This window comes from Cygnus olor, chromosome 13 (assembly GCF_009769625.2).
Source record: "Cygnus olor isolate bCygOlo1 chromosome 13, bCygOlo1.pri.v2, whole genome shotgun sequence".
In the NCBI taxonomy this organism is placed as follows: Eukaryota; Metazoa; Chordata; class Aves; order Anseriformes; family Anatidae; genus Cygnus; species Cygnus olor.
The window spans coordinates 14,270,800-14,285,214 of NC_049181.1; the positions used below are offsets into that span (position 1 = coordinate 14,270,800).

The 14,415-nt window shown below is 41.5% G+C and overlaps 1 protein-coding gene across 10 annotated transcripts in view; it reads right to left on the reverse strand.

Annotated features, from left to right (window-relative positions):
- The window catches only part of IL1RAPL2 (interleukin 1 receptor accessory protein like 2), a 358,032-nt gene that overhangs the window by 171,986 nt on the left and 171,631 nt on the right, over positions 1-14,415 (reverse strand). The gene's annotated exons all lie outside the window — the stretch shown is intronic.

The window sequence follows — 14,415 nt, forward strand, 5'->3', positions numbered from 1 at the left end:
ACTTTCACTAATTCTTTAATAAATAAACCAAGTATTTTCACCTTACCTACCTGCCGCAATAGAACAATTCTGAATTCACTAATTCCTTGTTGTAGGAAAATGTCTGTTGGCATCTGATCCCAATTTATCCCTTAAAACATTTCCCTCCACCTCTGCTAATTATGTTACATAAAAAATAAGAGATGTGACAATTATTCTTTTCTAAGCCAGTTACACATTGTTGTTTTCCTCCTACAGCCTATTCAAACTATAGAGAAAGAATTATATGCAACAGAATAAAACTACAACATACTATCAATGCAATCAAGCTTAATGTAGATATTGTACAAATATGAAAAGGAATCGTTTGATGTTCTGTTCATCAAAAACTTTTGAAACAGCTTTTCTTAGCTAAAAAAGGTTTGATACTTCACTTTAAAAATGAATGTGTCAGCCAATTTATTAAAAGATTATTTCTCTCTACATTTTTTCCTCCCATTACTTTTAAATCCTTTTGGTTACAATATAATCCTAGTACCTACATATCAACACATAATTCCTCTCATATATCAGAGCTTTTTAAATCAATCTTTTGTATTCCTAGAAAAAATGGAAACCTGAAACTCAACCGAGAACATAACTAAAGAAGGAGACAGCAAAGCAGCTTGTCACTAGGCAAATACATTGCCTAAAATCAATGCATTTGATCTAATATATATTTTGTGGAATTTATTGATCATTTCCAGCTACATGTAACTGAAGCATCTTTATCCTTGATGTAGCTAACTCAAGTTCAACCATAAGGTTGAAGTTGCCTCTTCTGCATTTACAGCATCAATCCTCTGACTCTAAATGTTGAATACTCTCATATACTCCTCATTTCATATACATCTTCAACAGCATTCCCTCATCAAGTGATTTTTATTTACTTCCTAAGCACAAGTACTGCGCCAAAATTTGTACCCACAGTGGAATACCAAATCTAGTACTTTTTAGTGGCTTTTACTACCTTTAAATTATGTCTACCTTTTTTTCAGGCTTCTCTTGAATCCTTCAAAACTAGCCATGACAAATGGGAGCTTTTGATTTCCCCACTGCAGTTTATCAGCTTTAATTGTACCGTGACCACATGAACCATGCACCTGAACCATAATTTTAAACCTGCTCACACATTTCTAGTACATAAACTTCCATGCAACATCTTGGTAAAACAAACTGACACAGGCTCAAGATGGGAGGACCAGGAACCCATTACTCAGAACTGTTTGTTTAACCCAGCAGCTGTTTTGGGGTAATAAGGGAGACCCTCTGGTGCCTCCACAGCCAGCATGGTGCAAATCAGGCTGCCAGCTTCCACCACCTGCCCAAATTTCCTTTCTCACTGCTGCAGCATCAAGTTTGGCTAATTACTACCTGAAAATCACATATTGAAGTATTTGTTCTCAGCACAACCCCTCCATGGGTTTAAGATCCTTCATTATGACCAAAGCTGCGCATTGTAACCCAATCTCTTCCTAGGACCACATAAAATACTGCCTCTAGCTATGGTGCTATACAGACATGGACAAGCAGCAGCACAGCTGGAAAAAGAACCCCCATCTCCCTGCTCTACAAACCCAGCCAACCCATTTTTTCATTAAAGCATGGTTCTGACATCATGAATAATTTTATACAGGTGGCTTTTACATCAAGTGGTTCTCAATGCACTCCGTGCAGAACTCCCTCACATTCGCTCCGTACCTTTTTTAAGCCCTTTTCTTTCGGCTGGCACAAGTTTACAATTAATAAGCACTGCAGAGCTTACAGCCTCATTCTCCCAGCAAGAGATGTCAAAGGAAAACGCTGAGCTCTCCAGATTGCTCATCCTCGTTCTTCAGGACGTACAGATATTCTCCAAGGCTTCCGTTCTCCTGTAGTTTAGCAAAGTCACAGAAGTCTAAGGCGATACGTAAGCTGAAATGAATAGGGGTGCCCAGAACTGGAATTTAAATCCAAACTAATTCAGCTGATCTAATTAATTCTGTCAATCTCTTGTCAATCTAATCCTGTCACGTCATCTAAAGCTTTCAAACCTACGCTGGTTCAGCAAAGTTAAACCACAGTGAAGAGTAACTGACATTCAGACACACGTGGAAAGCCTCTAGGTCAAGCAGAAAGGTGCCAGCTTTTCTGCTGTATCACAGAGCAGAGTCACGAATAGAAAGAGTTAGGAAGTTTGGTTCTGATCTAATATGGAAATCCAGCTTGAGAAGCAGAAAATGCTGCTGTTTCCAATGCAATTTCTGCCACAGCCACGCCATCAGCTTGTCAAAGCACAGCTCAAAGAAGCATTAACCGTCCTTCAGGGGCAATCTGCCTCACCTTCCACTCTCATGTGAAAATTTCTTCTCCTACTAGCATGTGCTGCTCTACTCTTTTACCTCCAGCTGCTGAAGTATTACAACTGCTTCAGCACAGAGCAATGGCAGAAAGACACCGGAATGGCAATTTGCAGCCAAGGCACTAGAGACACTAAAACCCATCTCTGGCTGCCCCAACAGAGAGCAAGAGCCGGCCATAACCATGCTTCAGTGTGGTCACCAACACGGCGAGCTGACCCCTGCCCAGCACCTGCCCCTGCAAAGGAGAAAAGAAAGCAAATGGAGAGGAGAGCACACGGGGAACGGAGTAACCATTCATTATAGGGCTGATGGCACCTGCAGAAGGGAAAAGTGTCGCGGAGCACCTCAACTAAATCTTAATCAGTGGAGAAAAACTAATCAAACAGGAGACGACTTTTACCCTTTTTTTTTCTCATTAAACACACCACCAGGAACATTTCCTCTTATGAAGCTGTAGAGGCTAAAATGTAGGTCAGGCTCCCTGCGCTCACGTGGCAGCCAGGATTTTTCCTCCCGCCGCGCCATCAGTCACTGGAGCGTGTGCATTGTTGGATTAATTTGGAGTATTCTCCGAGCTGTCATTGCGAGTGACGGAGCTGCTTAGGTGGAGTTTAGCACTCCATTATCGAGAACAAAGTTTGCTGTCATTTTTGTGGGGCTGGCTCTCAATGTGTAATGTGATCAGGGTGGTAAGAAGACAAAAGTAATGACATTAGAGAGAGGCACTTACCGTATAAAAACTGTACATACATCTTTTCTCTGCTACCCACTTATTAGCTGGTCCCTAATATATGCCTGATTGAAAGCCCATTCAGATCAAATTCCCTCTATTGTGGGAGTATTTTAGACACTTTCAACAAAGATAATTATTTGAAATATGCTCTAAAATGTAGAGTATTGAGAGGATATGGAAAAATTGTCCCACTTCTAGTCTGGCTTCCTAAGGAAACGAGGTTTGCCTGCCTGTCTGCCTGTCCCCCAGCCCCACTAGAGCTACTTCTGGCCCCACTGACTGATCACAGCCCTGTTTCGTAGCACTTGAAAGGGCTGAGGTACAGAGAGAGACCTGATGTGTCCCCTGCAGGGAGGGAAGTGCTGCCAGCAAGCGCAGCAGCAGCTGATCATGGGGGGCCCGTCCCTGGTATTATCCAGGACCATCCCAGTTATCCGTCCAGGCTATTGCAACCTGAGGAGATGGTGAACTGAAAAGGGAGGGTTTGAATTCATCAAACACATTATAGACTATGTTGTCTGACGATACGTTACTGTACGTCTGTGTTAGCAGTCACCCCAAGTGTGTACCACATCTCCTTCCCCAACATTTCCTGGTGATCTGCCATTATTCTTATTTTAAATAAATCTAGTTGTCTAGGGATTCTAGATGCATTTTAACACGAACCATAATAATTTATGAGCAATTATAGAAGAGCATGTACATAGTCTCTGCGTAATTTGTCTTTCTGCTTGCTGTCATATAAATAATTTTTGCATTGCGAATCTGCCTGTAATAATTTTTGTTGGGATCTGTCACCTACAGCAATTTATATCACAGGATTGTTAAACATGTTTGCCCGTTACCTGAAATCTCATTTTAAATTGAAATCATCTACAAATAAATGATTAAAAAATAAATATACTAGCTAATGTGTTAAATTTATTGCTCCGCAAAGCAAGAAATGCTTGTGACTGTAAATATTTAGCCAGAAATACATTCCTCTGAGTTACATTTTTATTTATAGATTAGCCATAGAGCAGCAGAGCCCAGGAACTGATATCCATCACGCCTGGGGTATGCAGACACGTATCAACGATGGATGCACTCTGTGAAGGAAGCCCATAAAAAGGCATGCAATTTTTTGGGACTCTTGAAGGGCAGAAGTTGCTTACAGCCCACGAATTTTAAGCAACTTGGTATTTTCAGATCTTCATTCTAGAGGAAAGGGAGCATACCCTATATTTGAGCAAACACAGTAAGGCCTTTAATAGCTCTGGCTGGACGTGATCTTCCCAAAGGGCTCTGGGTATTAGATCAGGCTCACCGTACACAACCAATTTTACATCTCCAGCTTTCAGGCTGTGCTACGTTAGTTCTGCCATGGTGCTTGCTCCCTGCTCCTCATGCTGTGCGCCCAGTCAGTCAGCATCCCCTCTGCCTGTGATTCTTTAAATCCTCCAACATTTGCTGGTCAGAGAAGACATTTCCAACTAAACAGTCCACTCTGGGCACTCTTCAAAAGCATGGATGTCACCTCCGATGCAAGGGAAGGTCTTTGCCTGTAGAGCTCCCTCAGCTTAGCTGACCTACCAACAATTAATAAAAATCGACTCCACAGAAAGACATCTGAGTTCTCTTCTCTCTCCTTCTCCCTCTCTAGCCTTGTACAACGCCTCTCCGATCGGATCCACGGGGGGTGTTTATCTCTGCAATGTCCATTTACAGGAACAGCATCAGAGGCCAGAAGAAAAATAAAAAGGGGGCTGGAGGACAGAAGAGAGACATTTATCTCCCCAGAGAGGAAGTGGTCAGGAAGACTTCATCCCCAAATTTCACATGGTGCCCTTCATTCTTGGGATACATCCCACCCTTAGCAATGCCTCCTCTCCTACCAGATTCCAGATGCAGCCTAACAAAATTACAGATACCATTGACTTAATAATAATAATAATATTAAAGGTGTGTTGGTGTACAGAAATTAAAGGTTCAGACTGTACAGCTTAAAAACAGCTACAGTCTGTGTATGGCAGACAAAAACCAGCTGGCTGCTGTGTGGCACATCAAAAGTGATGGCCACAGACAGTCAGTGAGTGGAGAGCAAGTGTCACAGGGAGAAGGACAGGCTGTGTGGGTGCTGGTGATACTTCACAGTACCCCCTCCAGAAGCAGAGGAGCCAAGCTCAGACAGCAGGCAGGGAGGGAAGGAGAAGGAAGTTAAGGTCAGGTGCTTGCCATCTTTCTTCTCCATGAGTTACAGTTTTACCCTTCTTTGCGCCAAGAGAACTGTAGTTTCTGGTTCTGACTGCGCTCATATTTTAAACTGCCTTTTAGAAAAAACTCAAATAGTTGTCCCGAGGGATAGAGTAAATCAAAAAAATTATCTGTAGCCGATGAAGACCACTTAGAAAACCACCTTCAACCTTGAGAGAAAAACAAGTTTATCATGCTTCAAGCTGGGTGAATTTTGCAGTGCTTCTCCTCCTACCCTGTTAACAATTTTAACTCAATAATTTATTCCTATCACTGTAACATCTAGGTTCAGCAGTCATCAACCATGACTGTTTTGCTATAGAAGCACAACATCTAAGAAAAGGATCACACAAAGACTTTGTAGTTTCTCTGCTCTCATCTCCATCTTCTGAATGCTTTCTAACACGGTTTAGGCCATCCAAGTTTACTAGTGAAGAAGCTTGGGATTTTCAAGACATGGAAAAGTGCCAATATTTCAGAATTCCTAAACTGAATAATTATGAGTGCAAATAAACTTCATTAGATTTATCAACATGCAAGTACTTCTCCAAGTCTGGCTCATAAAGAAGGCAGAAAAATGCATTTACTTATCCTTATATATTGGCTGAATTTCTTCCAAATTTTGATCAAAGTTTGCAAGCTCTGTAACATGGGCTAAAAGGTTTTTAAGGTTTATATATGCTTCATTCTTTTTGACCAGCTGTTCTTACGAGGCCACAGCTAAACAACCCAGCTCAAATGTCAAAGATTCCAGCTGAACACTCATCATTTCCTTTGAGGTCAAACAAACTGTAAATATATACTGCCAGAGGTCCAAATAAAAGCGGATTGCTCTGTCCTGACTTACATCTGCATATGGAGCCAGAAGCATTTTAGTCTTCAACTCAAAATGCAAAAGAAAGAACATACTAGCAGATCATCAATCCAGGAAGAGACAAAAGCCAGCTTGGGCCCTGAACAAATCCTCAGCTTCCAGGAGCCAAGACATATTAATGAGTTTGGGACTCAGAAAGTCTCCGTGAAGAAGCAAAATGCTAAAGGAGTGTCAGTAGAAGTTACCAGACAGGGACATTTCATCCTGCAGCACTCATCAGATTGGCCATGCAAACTAATGGGTCTGGTGCCAGCTTTTCAGATGGCACCTTATCACAGGGATTTTTGGGAATGCTTGCTGATGGAGAGAAGAAGAGCAAATCACATCTGGCAGGTTAGATTTTGCTGGAGACAGGAAGCTCTGAAACACACTGTGTGATGGAAAGGAAATCTCTGGTCTCATCGTATTCTTTGCTACCTCTTCTAAGTCAGATGTTCCTGCAGATAGAGGGACCTGAACTGAAGTGCCCTTCCAAAGCCGTGCTCTCCACTTCCAGTGAATTGTTCTGCTTAGCAAACAGAATGAGGAAGGCACTAAAGCAACTCTTTAAAATGCAGCATATTTACCTAAAAATGAGAGTTTGGTGATCGTGATCTCCCAATCGCTTCAATACCTGACAGGTTTTTAAAAAGTCTGTGTTGAAGTAAATCATACAGAAATTAGAACTTATAAACTGCTTTGGTTTTAAATATTCCTTGTGTAATGCCTTGATTCTCCATGGCTGCCACCACGTAGAAAACAACGCAAGAGACACCTTGAAAATCAACAGCATTGGAGCTGGGACACAGAACAAGAAAGAAACAAATCATACTTCATGGCTTTATGCTTTGTATATATTGTGAAGTCCCAAACCTGGGTCTGAGAGAGGTGCCCCAGCCTGGGCCGCCTTCTCAGCCCCTTCTGCAGCGCCCTGCCCGGCTGCAGCTCCCCTCCTGCACCAGGGCAGGGGGACTCGGAAGAGCTGTAGGAAAGTTCATTTACAAAGCTCCCGTCTCTGCCCAGCCTTTGGCTTTGCTCCCACAGAACTCAAGTCAAGTGGGTGATCCGTGGTGAACAAGTTACCAAACAATTGAGCTTCTTTTCTTGTTCGTGGATCTGTAAATGAATCCCCCTTTTTTTCAAAACGAGCCATGAAATAACTAGCAAGGAATCGTTATCGCACTAGCAGAAGAACATAAAATTAAAACTTTACTGCTTAGATTGGAGTGGCCGGATCAGTTATATGACAATACACCTGCTTCTTGGACTGAAGAAGTATCAAAGCTTTCCCGTTTAATACTGAAACTTATGTGCTATAAACAAATGCTGGCACACAACTCCTCAGTGCAAACACAAGTACAAATTCAATAAACACTGTAAATTAGCTGTTCACCCAGCCCTGAAACCCATTTGAACCCCATTTTTTCACATAATGCACACAAAATCTCATAAGTACGTCCACTTTATAAGCTCCAACAAAAGGGAAAAATCATTTTCCTGTCATTTTCCACAATAAATGCTGCCTTTTTTTTTTTTATTTTTTTTTTTATTTTATTTTTTTTTACCTCTTTTGCATCAACGAATGACACAAAAGCACAAAGACAAATTTCCCAGCACCTCTGACGCTTCTTTGGTACAAAGAACTACCCTTACACAAATTAGACAGATGCCAATTCTTGTTTTCTTTTTCTAAGAAAAGGGAAAACTGTATCTGAGGCAAGCAATGAGTAAAACACTGAAAATACACCATTGCACTTAAAAAGTTTATCCTACTGAAGATTCCAGGTAAGGAGCAACACTCTGGAAATATGCCTTATACCTGAAGGTATGTGCAATTGTTATTTTAAGTGTTGTTGACTATACACGAGCTCTTTAAGGACACACTCTGAGACGGTTTTAGCATTCTCCAGTGAAGCACATTAACCCAAGGAGACTTTCACACACACTGTTTTCAAGTCTTTAGCACCATGCAAACTTTGGGAACAAAGCTGAATTCATTTCAATAATTGATGAGTCTCTTTTCATTAGTCCTTTGAATAAAGTTACTGAAGGTAAAGTAAATGGAAACTAGATCCCAGATCAGGTAGTTGCAGTCTCAAGTAATCACACAATTAGGAAACTCTATATCCATTGCTTGCTATTCCCAGCAGAGAATTGTAAGAAACAGCTGCGAATAATAAGAATTTAAAATGAAAAAGAATGAAACTCTATTAACTTTCTGGTCCTTGTGGGGGAGAGGGACTGGTGTACGTGCACAAGATTATTTTTTTTCATCTGTTTTTCAAGTATGTGGATAGTTTGAGTTGGGTTATGTGCTTTGAGGGCTCGATCTCTTGAGTTTGGATTAGGTTAGGAAGATGGACTCTGTGTTGAATTCACTGGGCTAAATTCATCTCCTCTGTTATCTGCACAGGGGAATCCTGGAGTGTCACAGGTCTGCTCTAAGGGCTCTCATCACATCCCACCTGTGGCAGAGGAAAACTGCTTGACAGAAGAGTGCACGAGAACTATCAGAAAAGCCTGTGGATAATATCACACCCCACCACAAGAAGAAAACAGGACTCAAGACTGGGTGTTACTCCTGTGGTCAGCTGGTTGGTATTTGTGCATGGTTTAAGGAATTATTCACTGGGACACCTCAGTGCAAGAAGCCTTTCACGTGAATGCCCATCTCTGGGAGCACACAGGAACAGTGTCACTCTTAGCTACGTTTTCTAACCTACCTACTGACCGTCTCTATTCTCTAGCTTACTAAGCTGCAGTCAACCCATCAGAATATACCGAAATGCTTTACAAAACGAATTCCTCCCTGTAAGCACAGTAGGTAGAATTAATGTTTTGGATTTTGGACAGCTGCAAACTATTTGTTAAATAGGTTGCAATGTTAAATTACAAAAAAAAAAAAGAGAGAGAGAGAGAATGCACATCTTTAACTCAGTACATACTAATTAACATAAAGGTACAAGTCAAGTTCATCTGAATTTACTTGCAACAAATAACCAGCTTCGGTCGTTTGCTTTGTCTCTACACATTTGCCTTTGGATATACCATTTTACAATTGCTATGCCATTCCTGCTGTTATCTGACACAGACAACTTGAGCCGCAATGAGCCAATTATTGTTTCCTCTTGCATGCCAGGTAGATCTTGGCTCAAAAAGGTTGTGACCCATGCTCTAACCTAGGTTGTAATTTCTCCTCTCATTTTAATTTATCGCTTCCATGTACGCAGCAGAATTTAAATAGGGAATTCTCCTGACAGCAGAACACACTGAATTTCACTTCAGTAAAATGAACACTTACAAATCAAAACAATATTTGCTTTTATAGGACAACTATGAATAGAATTGTTATAGGTTATTTTACTAAAATATGTCTGTAACTGATGAATTACAAAGTGCTCTCAAAATGAGATATTTTAAAACAATAAACATTGTTCCTCAGACTTTTGTTTCCATTTAAAGCAAACATTGAATTATCCTTCCTAGAAGCAATTATAATTAAATGTAAGAAAGAAAAGGTTCATGATTGAAAAATGAACCTTTACAAGACTACCTCTGTTACAGACGTCTCTCTAGATGAAGCAGCAAGCTGCAGAGAGTGCTGTGCTCCATAACACATGTTCCACGTACGTTTAGGTTCACGTTCATGTGCTTTTTCTTAGATCTGTCCATCCCACAGTTGCAGGCAGCTTCACACAACCCCAGTAACAAACCTCCAGTGCAAATCAGGGCCACGTTTATGGGACCACAGGCACTTTGATTCCTAAGTCTCAGCCTGCTCTTCCAGCCCCAGTGAGGGGCCCTTACCTGAGGCGAGCAGCCATTTTGTCCTTGGGGACTGCAGCTCTCCACAGAGGCTGGGGACTTCGTCCTCTTTCCTGTTGTCTTCATGAAGTCTGGACTCATGAGGCTCTCAGACCAGGGCCAAAAGCTGACTAAAACCCCACAGGAACTGGCACTGCTTTGGGCTAACAGATAGCCCAACACTGAGCTTTGAAATAGAGCCATTAAAAGAAGAGAGCCCCCAGATCGGCCCAGTTTACAGCCTTTTCCTCACACCTCCCAGTATCTTTGTAAGCCAGAAGCAAAACTGGCAGCAGGTTTTCATTTATTAGTAAGCAAAAGCAACTAACTGCAAACACTTCATTACTAATACATTGTCCGCTCCCTGCTCAGAGCGGCACAAACAAACAGGCCTGTATTTTATTCATAGGCCTCCTGTCAGCCTGAAGGGCCCCAGCTTGATTTGCAAAGCACGCAGGTGCTGCTCACAGGGCCGGACTGTCCAGCACGTGGAGCGAGGCAGAGGATGGCGAATCCTTTGAGCTCCTCACTGAGGCGAGGCGAAGGCTGGATTTGGGGACCCAAGACACAGAGGGAGATACAGTGCCCGAGGCCCAGGGCCCTTCAGATTTCACCATGTCCTCCAGCTGGGACACCGTCCAGCAGCCCTACCATCCATCAGCACATGTGACTAAATTGTCACAGATCCACGTTAAAAGATGACTCTGAAAAATCATCTTAAAAGCCTTCATCTGAGTTACTGATAAACCAGAAAAAAACCTAAAACTGGAATGAGGTGGCTGTGACTACACTGGCTTCTGTGGTGGTAGCCCCCAAGAAAACCAGTATGTTTCTCAGTCATGAAACCCCATTTCAAAATATGGAAAACAGTATTAAATTCTTAAATAGAGAAAACTCACAGTGATAAGGTATTCCAAAGCTGGATTCTCTCTTCTCCTTTCACCCAACCCCTGTTCACGGAGGGTGCCAAGTCTCCAAGCCTGGCTGCAGGTTCCTCAGGGTGCTGCAGGGGCTCAAACCTCAGCACCCAGGGCTCCTGCTCCTCTCAGCAGGGCCGCTGAGGGCTCCTGGAGCCTGGCTCAGGCTCTTCTGCCCCCCAGACCTACCTCCTTCCCTTAGTGCCCCTCCTAAATGCAAGCTGAATTCAGCAAATAGCGCTTGGTAGCGAAGCCAGAGCAGGGCGAGGATTCATTTCCATACACAGTGTTGGAGGAATGCCTTCTCAATTAAAAATATTGCGTTTAATTCAACCTAGTTGATTTTATTATTACCTCTGTTCAGCTCTACATCTGAAGAGAGGGTAAAAGCACACATGATGTACGGGGCCTCAGGGTAGGGAATCTGGGCTACATGTGGGGACATGAAGTGAGATGCCTCTGACAATACAACATGTGTTACAGTGGTACAAAAAATGCATTTTAAATCATCTCTCAACAAGTTTGAAATAGAATTTGATGGCAACAATCATCGCCATCCCTGAACCCCACAGCGCTGGGTGCTGATACTCTAGGGAGCACATCCCTACAGGCAAACTCTCTTTGTGAGAAGGGAAGGCGAAGGAAACAGGGACAGAAAGATTGCACAAGCTAGAACCAGCGATACAAATCAGAAATAAAGAGATGCAGATGTCACACAAACTACATCAAGGGAATTGCTGATAAACAGTTCTTCACATGTGAAGACACTTACTGTTACATTTCTATTAAAAAAAAAAAGAGTATCACAAATGCAATCACATTTTTTCCTATGTCACTTGTGAAATAAATGATATTTCACTGTGAGGTTGACAGTGTAAGAAATGCAATTATAATGATTTACATATTAAAGACGTTATTATGTCTTCATTGTAAATATTTCCGTCGTGATGACTTTGAAGAGAATCTTTGCAAACAGAAATATAAATATCCTTATGCCAGATTTCAGATAATCTGAAATAATGCTGTGTCAAGTTGTCAATTTTAAGAATTCTCCTAAGATGTTACAAATCTAATTTTAATCTCTCTAAAGACTCATCTGATTTTACATAATTGAAAAAAAAAAATGGTTGTAATGTGTTAATTTTGATGCACAGTGAGTAACACGGTGGCAGAACCCTTCCAGACAACTACTATTCTGAAAAGCTGTGCTAAGTTTTGAATTTCCAGCCTGCCCAAGGCTGCGTAAACCTTTACAATGTAATTTTTGCTATTGTTTAACACTAAATATTCAAAAATGTCCCATCAGAATTATGAGAACTGGCACTCTTTCTCTTCCCTGGGATTGATCAGTGTGCCTTCACTAGGAAAGATGAAGGAATACAACCTCATTAATGAGCTACAAACTTGAGATAACAAAAAGCATCCCTACTAGCCCGGTTGCTGTTGGATGGCCATCTGTTAGAAGAGAAGAAATGTACTCCATAGGCATAAAGGACCCTGCACTTCTTTGCTTCTATTTGCACATATTCAAAAATAGTCCCAGTACCATACATGAATGACAGCAGTGTCCCACCAGATCCAAAGCAACTGACATGCAAACACAGGCATGGAGAGAAGGGACTGAGGTTACAGCTTAAAAATATTCACAGACTTTCACTGCGTATACATGTACATAAATCAAAAGACTATGGTGCAGGAAAGAGTGGCTTTTGCAATCCTTGCATTAATTAGGAAAGGATTTCTTAAATACCCATGCATCTCCAAACCGTGTGCTGGGAAGACCATTTACTTCTAAATGATAAGTGTAGGCTTCATGCAAAATATTCTGAATTTTTAGTTCTCTGAATTACTGTTAACCCAACATTACTCTTGCCTACTCTTGCCTACCTTGTGATTTTAAACGGAATTACATCTAGCCTGCAGCTTCAAATCTAAATGAAAAATGTAGCTCCAATTGAGCCTTAGGAAAAAAAGACAAAAGTTAATGAGATTTAAATTAGTAACAGCTAAAGCTTTCCCTTAAAGAAAACATTATCGATTTTAAAGAGCTACCTAATGAAAAAGAATTGCATTCATTTAGACTTTGCATGAGCTACATTAGAGATTCATTTATAATAATAAATAAGGATGTGCTTTACAGTGAAATGAATCAGCAGAATTTATGTACGTTATTTTTTATGAGTTAACTACACATTCCTTAGGCCTTTAATCACAGTTTTGGGTGAACTGTTTATGGTAGTAAAGAAATCAGAGTTTCTAATGCCCAGATCGTCAAAGGTAATTAAGTATCAATTCCCTATAAGAGTCAAACACCTAGACAGCTAGGGGGGTTATGATTCATTTGTAAAATTCATAAAATTGAAGTGGATAATGTTTCCCTTTACTCGTTATTAAAGAACATTTCTATTTTAAGCTCAAGTAACAAACTATTGAGAAAATTCTCCCATGAAAGTCCTGACGTTTTTGTATGACAAGTAAAAAAATGATGCATACTTGTAAATTCCTTAAATAAGTGGAAAATTGTTTAAGCTGTTGGTTTTCATACGTTTTTTACTCATACCCAATTTTATACAATCAGAAGATAATTTATCATATACATATGGTTCGGGAATATAATGTTGTGACCCTATGACATTTAAGTATGGGACACTGGTGACCATGCATGGGTAAAATTTCCTGGTTGTGGTTTAACCTGGCAGGCAGCTCAGCATCGCACAGCTGTTTGCTCACTTCCCCCTCCAGTGGAATGGGGGAGAGAATCAGGGAAAAAAAGAGCAGAATTCATGGGTTAAGATAAGGACAGTGTAGCAGAGAAGGAGAGAGCAGAAAACACAAAAGTGATGCACAATGCAATTGCTCACCACCAGCCAAGTGATGCCCACCCTGTCCCCAAGCAATGGGGGGATCCTGGACCAACTCCCCCTGGTTTTGTTGCTGAGCGTAACGCCACCTGCTACGGGACATCCCTGTGGCCAGCCTGGGCCAGCTGTCCTGGCTGTGTCCCCTCCCAGCTCCTGGGGCAGCCCCAGGTACCTCGCTGGCAGGGCAGCACGAGGAGCTGAAATGTCCTTGGCTCTACGTGAGCACTGCTCAGCAACAACTCAAGTATCGATCGTGTGTTATCAGCATTATTTTCACCTTACATCCCAAACCCAGCACCGCACTAGCTACTATGAGGAAAATGAACTCTATCCCAGCTGAAACCAGGACACGTACCAAATCCAGTTCCTTCTCTGAGAACTGCTAAGAAGAAAACAGCTGAAGTGCAAGGTCCTCCAAGGAAGTTTTGAATGACTTTTAAAACTACACTACTTATACTAAAAGCAAGCATGCCTGGACCCAGTCCAAACAGAATTTCACCTCATAATTAATTGAAGCTCCAGACAAAACCCATAAGAACAAAAAGAACATTCAGTTCATTTTCTGAGGTACTCCAGAGTGCTAAAGCTTCACCTCCGCAAGTTGTTGCATTCCCTCTAACTCAGCTGTTGAAATGAAGGGAGGCCCCCAGCCTCC